The sequence below is a fragment of the Serinus canaria genome, chromosome 2, assembly GCF_022539315.1.
Source record: "Serinus canaria isolate serCan28SL12 chromosome 2, serCan2020, whole genome shotgun sequence".
In the NCBI taxonomy this organism is placed as follows: domain Eukaryota; kingdom Metazoa; phylum Chordata; class Aves; order Passeriformes; family Fringillidae; genus Serinus; species Serinus canaria.
Window position 1 is genome coordinate 141,253,595 of NC_066315.1, and position 12,542 is coordinate 141,266,136.

A 12,542-nucleotide genomic window follows, 5' to 3' on the forward strand; every position below is an offset into this window, starting at 1 on the left:
ATATATATAGATATATATATATATATATATATATATATGTATGGACATATATGAATATATGGAATATACAGGCAGTGAACTTGAAAGATAAATTTAAAAAATTGTGAGTAAACCTGCAGTGTAAACCAGTCTGCTCAGAAAGGAATTTTAGTTTTCAAGAAAACTAAAAGCTTTCATATTAACAGGTAGTATACAGTGAACATTTATTTCTTTTCATAATACTTTTCTTTCAGTTGGAGGTAAGTGTTATAAGTAACTGTAAAATGAGAATGTCCATTGAATTAGTGTGCAAAATGTGAAGAGGTACAATTTTCCAGTGTCAGAAATCTGCATTTTTGTCATTCCTCAGTTCAGAAGCACATACAAAGAAAAGGCAAATTAGGTTTAACACTGGATTCAAATGCAAACAATTTTTAACTTTGCTTCAATAATTTATTCTTTTCCAATATGTGCATTCCTCCCTGCTTTAAAATACTCAGACTACCTCCATCTACTGAAATGGTCCCTTTACTTTCTAGTAAATATTTTGACTAGGATTTTTTTAAAATGAAAACAAACACACAGCACAAATACTTGCATTTTATCTGGTGGTCATCTAATGTCACAGTCTGGTTTGACTGCAGTTGGTACCAGACTGTAACACACACTGCACAAACTTAGCAGTCTTAGGGGGAAAACATTTTTTCTTTCACATACAAACAAGTGAGGGCTATGAGAACAACAAACATAAAATGGTAATGACTGTAGAAATGTCAATAGAAATATTGATCAGGAAAGGTCATTGTGTACTTTAAGTAAAATGACTTCCCCAACTAGTACTTTTTTCTTGTCTGATGGAAGGAGGGGAAGGAAAGCAAGTGTACATTTTAAAGAAAAGAGCAAACACAACTTTTATGGGCTAAGTGATGTATGTAAAGACAACTAGTAAAACATCTTCACTTTCAGATGCCTAGGAAGATTACTGCCTGCATAAATGTCCTTGGTGTAGGAAACAGTCCTAACTCTATTTAACTCCATATCTCTCTGTGGATTGAATGTGTTCACATGTAAAACTGATTTTTTTTTTCACAATCCTACTTTCAGCAGACAACATGTGCTAATTTAGAAATAATAAATGTTTTTGCAAAAGTATTCATTAGAACCTCTTTGTGCAAGGCATGTTGTTTCTTCATTTAGACTTTTTTTATTAAAGATTTTTCTATTGACATTACCTCACATGATCTTCTTGAAGTTACTCTTCATGGAGTGAATACATTGTCTGCTTCAGGCAACTAAACCAGTGTGTAGAGTCTAGAAGGTGGTAAATTGTTGTAATTTGATCAGCCTCGAGGATGGAAGTAAATCTGGTTTTATCCTCTGGATACATGTCACACTATGTGGCAGATTTTGAACAATATTGTGCTCTCCAGGGAGAAGGAGATAGTGTGGGGGAAAAGAGGGTTCATGTAAATAGTGGAGACTTCTTAGCTGGAAAACTCAGGACAGTTACACAGAGGCATCGGCACTGCTTCAGCGGGTGCCTGAGCTGCAGAATACTGGATGCTGGAATATGTGCAGTGAATTATTTCTGAATATGCTTTTTGTGTTCTTTCTGAGGAAGTGCCAGGAGAAGGTACCAGGCAACCCCTTGGGCTGACTTGTGTTGGATGTTCTTGAAGTTTTAAGAATAAAGCAAAGGGGTTCCAAAAAGTCTGTGCTGCTGCAGGTGGAGACTTAGCTGTGTGATTGGCATCCACCCCATTTTGAAACTGAAAGTATGTTTTGTGCATCATCCTGTAGAATAAGAGTTGGAAAGGAAAAGGAAGACAAACAGTAGCTTCATAACACAGGAGATTTTCTACCAGAAAAGTTCAGAGATATGAATATGCAGTGGTTTTTAATTTCTGTGCCCCCTTGCCCCCACCCCATCCCCCAAAAAATACCCCAGATCTGAGAAGCAGAACTGAATCCAGTGCACTGGATTTCCTGTTTATCCCATGTGTCTGTTTTATTTCTGGTCTGCCTTCCTAACACTTGCCTGAAGGTATTTCTTCTTCCTTTGTTACTTTCCCAGTGTAAGTCTATCTTCCTTTTCCCTTGCAAGTGCTGCTCTTTCTAGAAGGATATTCACCTGATATTCATTTTTGGGGAGACTGGAGAAAATGGTTGATCTTTTCTCCTGCTTCAGTATTTGGAGTTTGTATGGTATCAGCCTGGAGACTGAAGCAGCAGATTGGCTCCCCACCCCAGGATTTCCAGAGAATCTGAGCCCTACCACCTGTACCCAAAAGCAGACAAAGTTGCCTGGCTAAGACTTTGATATCAGACTGCTGGTCTGACAACCCTGCAATCTGAACAGTGCCAGAACAAGATTTAACCAGAGTGTGACAAAGCAGCATACCTTGTAGCAAAGACATAGTAAAGGCATTTATTCATCCTGATTTTCCAAGGTATTTATCTCTTGCCATAGCAGCCTCAAGCATTTTCATGTTGGCATTTCTTGTAAAAACCACTGCCATTTACTGCCATAATTTTTTTTTTATTATGATCACTGGATTTTTGCTCTTGATACAGACACAGTTTGATTAGAGCTCCACTGGGGGAGTCTGAGAGCCCATGGGTTAAAAATTATAATTAAATGCTCAAGACTGCAATAATCACATGTAATTTTATTAGGTGGCCCCCTCAATTAAATTTCTGCTCTGCAAGAGGGATTCTCACTCACTCTATGCATATGCAATTATGTATGAGAATTAGTTACAGTGTCTTCCACAGAGATTTAATCCTTCACCTTTCCCCCAAAAATGAAAATGCAAGAACATTCAACAGAGCATCTCTGCACAATGTGTTAGCCACTACTGTGAATGGAATTTTGTTCAGAAATATGGAAAAACTCAGATTTTAGCCCAGCATGAACCAAAGATCTGTGTGTCATTAGCACTAACCATAGTCACTCTCCCACTCAAGGAAACCAGTGGTACCTTTGCAGCCCTTTGTACTAATTGCCAAGCCTGGGGAGTGGACCTGCTGGTGGGTTAAGTTCTTAATACAATTTAATTTTTATTCTTGCCTTTGAAAGTCTCCTCTCTCTTAGAAACCCTGTTAGCCAAAGAGGGTACAGAGGATATTATATGTTTGAAATGCAAGATATTATTGAAATATCCTTTGATGTTATTTTTAGTTGATGTTATTTTGGTTGATTCATAAATATATTTGTTAGGATACTTATAAAGTTTTGGTCCTGAAAAGATTAGTAAAATTACTCCTCAGTTATTTTAGTTCTCCTTGTCCCACAATACCCTTCATTTGCTCCCACACTTCATACACATTTACTGTCTTGTTTAAATAAAAGTGTTTTGCCTGTGTAACCCATTAGAATTGAGGTTGTAGAAGCCTGCACTAAAGCTTCTGTTTCAGTGAAGCTGATACGGATGAGCTTTATTGTGTTTGTTTTAGTCTAGAAAGAAAGGTTAAAAAGAATATCCACTAGAGTCCACTTCCACATGAAAATTCCTTTGGTTTTGTTTTCTTTGTTAAAAAATTTGGTTGAAAATCTGCCTTTCTGCAAAGAAAAAAAATCACATTATTTTTTACAAAACTGAATTTCTTTTCGTATTTTCTCTGGCTTGTTTGCTTGTTGGGACACTCCAGTCTGCTCTTTGCCAATAGATTTCCAGTGTGAAGTATCATGATTTAAACTCTAATATGATCTTATTTTGATAAGGCATAAGTGTAATGGTGAATTTGATGTCATCAAAACAGGCCACCTGGGCAAGGTCTGAACTTACGTAAAATTCTTGAAAATTAAAAATTTCATTTGTCTATTTATGTATAACCCACACTAATACAACTCAATGTGCATATCTGGTTAATCCTCAGAAGCTTTGGTGTGGAAGAGGTAAATGGACAGGCTTCTTAAAAGCACTGAATTTCAAGAATTTTCTTGGGCCCTTTTCAAACCTATTTAAAAGAGGTGAATGTTAGGCTGGAATTTTTCCAACACCAAGAGAAATCTCACTGTAAGCTGGTCTGGAAATAGACCCATTGTGTTACATATTAGTTAGAAAACCAGCATTTTCTTATTTTTGATTAAGCACCCTACACTATTTGTACTCCTAAATGTATACTAGGGCAACCCAGAGTTAAAAAGAACTTATCCTGAAAATCTTAATGCTGTAGGATTCAAAATGACTGGGTTAATTTAGAAACAATTATATAAATCTATAGAAACTTCTTTTCCCTTGGGAAAAACACAATCTGTTTGGAGTAGCCAGATTGTCTATCTCTATAAAGTGAGGTCTAATTATGTGCGTGGGTGAAGCTATAATAACATATTTTTTTAAAATATATGATTGTTTTTGTTCATAAAACTCTTATTACAATGAAATAGTCAGATAAAGAGTGAAAAATACTGTGACAGGAAATTTTTTACCCATAGATAACATTTAGTTTTGCACACAAACTGTCTAAGGCTGTATCCTGTTGTATTGCTTGATATGTTTTTCGTAACACCACAATTGTATTAACTCTCACAAACTAAAACCTCTTGAATAAAACCTATGTAACATCTTGATCTTTACTGCTAAGTAAGGGTTAATCTTTCAGAGCAGAATCTCTCTAAACTCTCCAACCTTTGGATCTCCTACAGCACTTAACAGCAATAATTAGTTATCATGTCAACAAAAAAAGAAATTGCTTTTAGGAGCATTTTCCACTGTGATCACACATTTCAGAGCATTTCTCTGAAACATGTCCCTATGATGTTTGCTTTTCCAGATGAGATTGCATGTTGTTATATCTCTTTTACGAAGATCTTACTGATTATCAATCCAGTGTTAGAATTTCCCTGGCATGAATTAGGCTGTGCTTAATCCTATGTGTTAGTATTTGCAAAGTGAGAGGCATAACTGTTTTATCCTGCTTTGAGATCTTAGCTGATGCTGATAGGATGCCTACTGTCTGCAATCAGTACCCATTGCTGGAAATTAAAATTCAATAATTATAAAAAATTCAAATATTAAAATTAAATTGAATATTACCTAGTTTAAAAATAACATTATCTGTTCTAAACCTGATTTAAAAATCTAGCTCTCAGTTCTACAGCAAATGTATCATTTTTTCCATTTACATTTGTTATCCAGACTCTACCAAGCAAAAGAACTTGCAATGAGTTGCCATGTTTCAGGGTAGCATAAAAGTGGTCCAAATCTATTTAATATGCTTCTCAGAACGCCTGATTTGCTTTTCTAGGCAATTCTAATGTTTAACATCTCATTGTTAATTTATAATGAAAGGATATTTTTATTCCTTTATCTTTTGATAGATTTAACACTGTGTCCTTCATAATTTTGAACTCTGTAACCCTGCTGGAGAATCAGCTTGTGGACCATTCAGCTTAATCAGAATATACTATCAAGAAAACTACAATGAAGCCTACTGATATACTGAGAAGACTAGGTCTTATGACAACCAGTAACGAAAAGAAAAAACCTTTTTGAAAGTAACATCTTCTTCTTGTAAGAGTTAGCATATTTTTCTCCAAGATTATTTTAATTTTAGCAGGTAATATGCCTGGTTAATTGTCCATATAAGAAATACCAATTTCTTGGACAGAATGAATGAGCTTTCATCATAATGCATTCATACAATGAATGAGGTAGAAAATGAACTGGGACACAATTATCTTGTCCCTTCTGCTGTTTTCTCAAGTTGTTCCTCTAATGTTTCTACACTGATAGAATGCCAACTTTGTCAGTTGTGCTTTTAGTGTTAGACCTTGACTAGAACAAGAATGAAGACATTTCAGATTTCTACAGGATTTGTTCTTGTTTTTCTAAAAGTGTGTGTTCCTGTGATCTGTATTTTCTCTTGGTCAAACAAAACAGACATAACATGCTAGGAATAGCTGAGCCTGAATTTCACAATTCAGCAAAGATCCTAAGATATTCCTATTAGATTTACTATTCTGGTCCTCTTACAAGACAATTTTCAAGTTCAACAAGGCAGGACGATGACTTGTTGAATGTCTTGAAAAGATAATTTTATGTTTGTATTCAGGAAGGATTTTGGTGCAGTGGCTGTGCTCACTCGCACTAAGAGCGCCAGGAGTTGGGTACTGAGTGTTCTCATATAACAAAGAGCAAGTAGCAACACGTAAAATGGATACTTGAAGGTGTCCTAAGTTCACCTTAGCCTCACCTAGAATTTCCTCTGTGATGGATGGCACCCCATAACCAGCACGAACACTGTTCCTGCTCTGCTCCTTTTGGCTTTGCCTATACTGTAATTACAACCCAAATTACAATGCACCCTCTTCAGATGTTCTTTCTTTCTTGTGTGTAGCAGGCCAGATCATATTAACATCATGACCAAAGAAACTATTCTACAATTGCAATTGTTTAAAGCTGTCATATGCTTCCTTAATGAGTTATGAAATTATTTTGATCCTGTTTATACAGGCAAAACCCAAATTTTGTCTGTTAGTGTAACTACACCCTGGCCAAATTAAAATTATTTGTAAATGTGGCAGATGGTAGAGTTTAGCAAAGCAGGTCATTGTCTCTCCAGTAAAGCAATTGGGAAAAGCCATTTAAGAGTAAGTGGAAAATGTTGAGAAGGTAAGTGATTTTCCTCCTGAAAAAAAAATCTAGAAAAACTTTTGGACTGTAAGGATAGATTGGATGAAGCATGTTGTTAATAATACCAAGGTTGTGGGTTCAATCCCCATATGAACCATTCATTTAAGAGTTGGACTAGATCCTTGTGGGTCTCTTTCAACTCAGAATATTCCATGTTCTTATATATAGGTTAAGATACATCTTTTTCACCCAAATATTTTGAGAGCAATTATTTATCTCATCAGTAGATAGACTTATAGCAAGTTCATTGAAAGTATATCAAGTTTAAATGCATGTCATTCTAGACACATATGTTTTGCAGTTATTCTGCTTCTTAAGTTCCAAATGATCTTTGACTGAACCAGTATTTGAATCAGCAAATAGGACAAGGAGCAACTGCACACTGGACCAGTCCTGTGGGATATGAGTTTCCAATTTATTTTGTGTCTAATTGGAACAGAACTTTGAAATCTATAAAGTGTTTGTGGCTATAACTTTTTAGAGTTTCTACTGGTGACCTCAGCTATTTTGTTGAGATATTTTGGTTTAGATTAAATATTTTAATGTTCATAAGATATCTTCCTTTTACTTAATCAACATTAAATGCTTTATTTTTAAACTATTATTTTCACCACTTTTTTTAACTGCTGCATTTACCACTACCTTTTTCCCATAGTAGCAAAATGCTTTGAAGAACCTTGTACTTGGAAATCTTAATTTTTCATTCTTTGAAATTTGAGTAACCACCAATGAGCCTCATGAAATCCACAGCCTGTTGTGGGAAATAGGCTGTTCCCGGGAGCCCAAACTGCAGGATTGAAGGGAGACCTAGATTAGACCTCATATAAATCAGTATGCTAATAGGGAATGTAAGATAATGATTTATTGCACTAAAACAAAATAAAATATTTGGCTTATTAAAAAGAAACATTCTGATTAAGTTTAAACAATTAATTTAAAAAAATTTAATTGGGAAGATCTAAATAGAAATATTTTGAGTTTACTAGACAGGAGTTGAATTACTGAGGTTTCAAGAGGAAGTTATCCTGTTTAATGGACTCTTGTAGATTGTTTCCACCAAGAATTCGCCTTTCTTTGTAACACCAAAGAATCTGAACTTTAAGTCCTTCTGCTTCAGGCTTTAAACCACATTTCCTCTTCCTTAGGTTTTAACTACACCTTTGGAATAGTTTGCACCCAGCTAAACAAATGCTGGGTGCACTAAGGACATGTTGTGTTTTGTGCTGAGAAGCATCTGGAGCAAGAGATAAACCCGTGTTGCAACACAAGGTTGTCCTGAGGGAACAGACTCCACTGCTGAACAAACCTTTTTTCATTTTTGTTAAGGCACTGCTTTCCAGTCCTCACTTTCATCGCATTTGGTGCACCATGGATTTGAGTCTCTTTGTATTTGATATGGGGAGGAGACTTTTTACAAAGGAAATATAGCATCAGGAACCATCAGGCATAATCATGTCAGTGTAATTCTTACACAGCAACAAGCTTAGTGATTCACTGTGTTTCATGCCAAACACTTTGAATCAATGTGAAGCAAGCAAGAAAAGTAATCCCACCCTAGAACATTCCTCCTGCCATCAGTGCTCCCCCCAAAATTTTTTTTTTTGAAAATTCAGGTTCACAGAGCCAGTACAAGCCACAGACGCTCACACATCTTCCAGGCTGTGTGGGGGTTTGAACAACCATGATTCCTGCTCTGGGTACCTTTTGGACAGTTCTTGCAAGGGCAAGAGTTTTGTGTCTGCACATCCTCTACTCATCGTTTACCAGGCGGTTATGGGACCAGAACAGAAAAGAAGACACTTCCAGCATGGCACACAGCTAACAGAATCAGAGTGAATGAAATATGTACCTCTGTGCTATTGGACCTGGCTGAGTCTTTGCACAAGGATTCTGACCAAAGGGCTTCTGCAAGCATAATCCCTTGACTCAACTCCAACATCAGCTTCAGAGGAAGTGCATGACCCTAGCTGACATATTTTTGAAATAAACATGATGGTCTCCTTTTCTGCTGTTTTGATCACCTACAGTGCTCTCTATGGCTGTCGCTCCCTCACCTGCCACGTTCTTCCCTTGGTTAAGCTGGAGCTCCTGCCCCACCCTCAGTGGTAGCACCTTTCTCCCCTAGAGATCCCTCCCAGCTCTGAGTCACAGCTCTCCAGGAAGCAAGCAGAAACCAGTCGTATGTCCCAACAAGCACGCAGGCATTTATCACCTGCAGAGATGCACATTTTTAAACTCTGGATGTTAAACTCTTATCACATCCCGCACTTCCAGCACAAGGAAAGATGGTAGTTTCAGCATTGCATCAGCATAATTCATATCTAATTTATCTTTAGGGAAAATTATGTCTCTCGCCCTCATCATAGAGAATGGAGGAAAAGTAGTACCTGTTCCTCCTTTTGTTATTGCCATGAGTCTCTTAGGTTCAGGTAAGATAAAGCACAGGATTATAGGACCAGGCTGAGCCTGAGCCACTGTTTTCATTTCACTCCGCTTCTGAGACCCTGTAGGAACATAAAATGGGCTTAAGAGTCCGGTGAGTTGACACAGCAAGACAGGTCACACCTGATAGAATAGCAGCAGTGGAGATGTCATTGTAGTAGTGACACTGTGAAAACACAATGTTGACAGGGCCTGTAGTAGCAAAAGATGAGTAAGAGCTCAAGACAGGCTGTGAAGGACAACAAAAAGGCCACTTTTAAAAATATATTAGCAGCAAAAAAAGGACAGTGATGACATTGCTCCACAACTTGATGAGGTCAGTCACCTCAAAAATAGGTAAAAAAATGGAGACATTTATGCCCTGCTCCATCTCTGCCTCCAGCACTGATGATCAGCCCTGATACACGTAGAACCTTGTCTTGGAAGATCATGGCTGGGGGAATGATAAACTCACAGCTGACTCTGAACTTGTTCATGCTAGTGTGTCCTGAGAAGGATGTCCAAGCTAGCTAAAAGTGTAAAGAGCAAGACTTACAAGGAACAGCTGAGGTCACTTGGCTTGTTCATCTTGGAGGAGAGAAGGCTGAGGTGTTTCCTTGTCACAGTCTAACCTTCCTCAAGGGGGCCAGTGAGGAGAGCAGCGAGGTGCTGCTCTCTGTCTGGTGATGCGTGGTTAGGCATAAGGAAATAGTATAAAGATGCGTTGGAGGACATTCATATGGGACATTGGGAAAAGGTTTAGGTGAGAAGGTCACTGGAACAAGCTCTCCACAGAAGTGGTCAGGGCACCAAACCTGCCAGAGTTCAAGGAGTGACGTTTCCAGTCATCTAGTTGAGGTTAAAGTGGTCCTGCAAGAAGCAGAGAGTTGGACTTGATGATTTTTATGAATCCCTTCTAATTTTATATGTTCTTTGATTCTGATTCTATTATTCATCTTTTTCCAATATTTCTCTTTTTTTTTTTTTCAAGCTCTGCACATGGCACCCAGCTGTGCCTCACCAGTCAGATCAGAGGGTCAGGATCACCTCGCTCAACTTGCAGGCAACACTCTGCCTAATGCTGCCCAGGAGAACAAGCACTGAGCTGTGCTTTTGAGCTCAGTTGGGCTTCATGGGCAGAAAAAATAAAGAGTATCTTTAAATGAGAACTGCATTTGGGCATTTTGTGCCTTCTGCCCACTCTTTTGTTGCCAATTGCCCAGGAACTATAGCAGAGTCGCAAAGTTTACATCACTTGATCTCAAACCTTTGTGCAAATATATTGTTGCAAACCTGTCTTCATAAAGAGGTCTTGTAGAGTTGGTGCAGCACTTTGGGTTTGGGATTTGCCACATGTCAGTTACAATTCACTGACACTCTGTGTAGATGCTCTTAGCATAAAAAAAAAAGAGGTAAATTACTCTTCTTCAGGCTGTGGCTTATAGATGCTCACCCTGCCCTTCAGCCCAGTGACTTCTCCTGGAGAAGAACTCTGGAGTGAAAATGCACCACATTGCACTCACACGAACAGTGTGAAAGTTCAGTTGGTAGAAGGCACCCCACAGTAAATGTAAACTGTGAAGCTGAACTTGCCTCCAATGAGATATCTTGCTAAAAAGCAGCTTGTTTTGCCCAGAAGGTCTGGCAGTCAGATATTCAGGGTGTCTGACATTTAATATTCACATCATAGTCCACAAAAAGATCCACACAGAGCCTTTCAGTGTTGATAATGAACAACCCCTCTAGTAATTAAGCTCTGCACCTTTTGAAAACAGTTTCAAGTCTTCTGGGAATCTTTAATTCTCACATGCGTCACCGAAGCGCAGGTTCAGTATTCCCACAGAAAGCAGCAATCCCTCTGATTTACAGACTTCCCCACCCTTGGAACTGAGACACTGACATGTTCTGCTCCAGGCACTGGAAAGCTCAGCGCAGCTCTCTCTTTCTTTATTTTTTTTTCTTTCTTCCCTAAAGAAAGTGTTTCCTGTCAAATTAACGTTCCCAATAACAAGTGGATCTAATCCCTGGTGATTACCTACCTACCCTAATTGACTGTCTTGTTCCCAACCAAGGTTGGGTGTTTGAATAGACAAACAAAAAAAAAAGATGATGATTTGCTGAGACAGAGAGAAAACACTTACCTCCAGAAAATATAAGCCTTCAGAAAATATGAGCCAGCATTCTCTCTCCCAATTACTGCTCTTCCTCCTTTGAGCAATTAAAAATGTCTTGGAAAGTTTATGGGTTCCAAAAAAGTTTCATCTCATACAAAGTCTCCTGATCCAGCTGGTCCCTGTGGGATTAGGATACAACTCAGAGTTTTCTGAAATGCATTGGGAATTAAAACATTTTTTAAAAAATATACCTAACACCAAAGTAATGTGTTTCCCTTACTGTCTAATTCCTAATTTCAAGGTATTAGGTGCCAGTTTTATATTAATAGGCACATGGAGTTTAACGTGCCAAAAACTATGTGTTCTCTCTGATATCATCCCATATTGGTTTCTGAGGTGTTTTTTTCAAGGAAGAAAGCAGATACCTGTTAATCACAACAAGATTTTGGATCACTAATACGTAAGTTATTTGTATTCGTTTTGTGTACTGTTCAAAGCAAATGTGGCAAATCAGGGAGTTCAAGATATATAAGCTAACAGGGAATTTCTGCCTGTTTTGCACTTTATCTGTTGGTATTTAGTTACCAGAAATAAAGGAAGAAATAATCTTCTGATGTTTCAACAATGTCCTTCAAAATATTGGAGGCACATAGAAGAGCTCTGTGCCCTGAGAAAGAGTGGAAAAGAAAAGGGTGTGATTCTCCTTTGCTCAGTTTCAAGAGCAAAATGCCTGGGAACTTCACCACCTCCAACACATTGAGCACCATCCTTCCTCCTTCTAAAAAAACTTATAAACACCATGGTTCAGTTCCAAATCTGAGTCATCTGATAGTTTTTTACTGACCTGAAGAAAAGTGTCCTAATCTACACTGTAGAAGGACTTTCTCTACACTGCAAAAGGAGAGAATTGTAAAAGGTTCCTAAAAAGATTTTTGAACAGCCCCATGATGCTGAGCAAAGTCCTTCACCAGCCCCACGTGTGCCATCCATCAGATCCAAGGAGACATTTGGGTGCTGTCAATGCACTACAGCAGCCAAGAACTGTGGCAGGCACCTTGACATATTGGTTTTGTTAGCATAGGAGAGTTACATGAGAGCCGGATGACAGAAGATACCAACTCTGACTATTGGTTGCAAAGTGATTTATCAACCTTGTTTAAGTGGAAATGTAAATTAGAGGGGAAAGGATTTAAGTGGGCAAATTATTCTTAAACTTATTGTCTTGTATGGAAATTCAAAATAGGAAAAACATGGCTAAAAAATTATAGGCTGGTACTAAAGTTCCTAAATCATCAAAATACCTCCCAGGACATGTTTTTTCATGCTTAATTCAGTGAGCACTTAAGAAAGGAAAGAGAGGTGGTGTAGGAGGAATGGTAAGGAACCAGGA

General features: G+C 37.9%; 1 long non-coding RNA gene across 1 annotated transcript; it reads right to left on the reverse strand.

The window, feature by feature from the left end:
* Positions 1-278: 278 nt before the first annotated feature.
* Positions 279-11,321, reverse strand: LOC127059243 (uncharacterized). The gene is made up of 3 exons (XR_007776879.1): positions 11,180-11,321; positions 9,005-9,121; positions 279-1,773 (listed from the first exon to the last, which is right to left on the reverse strand). It is a non-coding gene; the product is annotated as an uncharacterized LOC127059243 (long non-coding RNA).
* Positions 11,322-12,542: the final 1,221 nt, after the last annotated feature.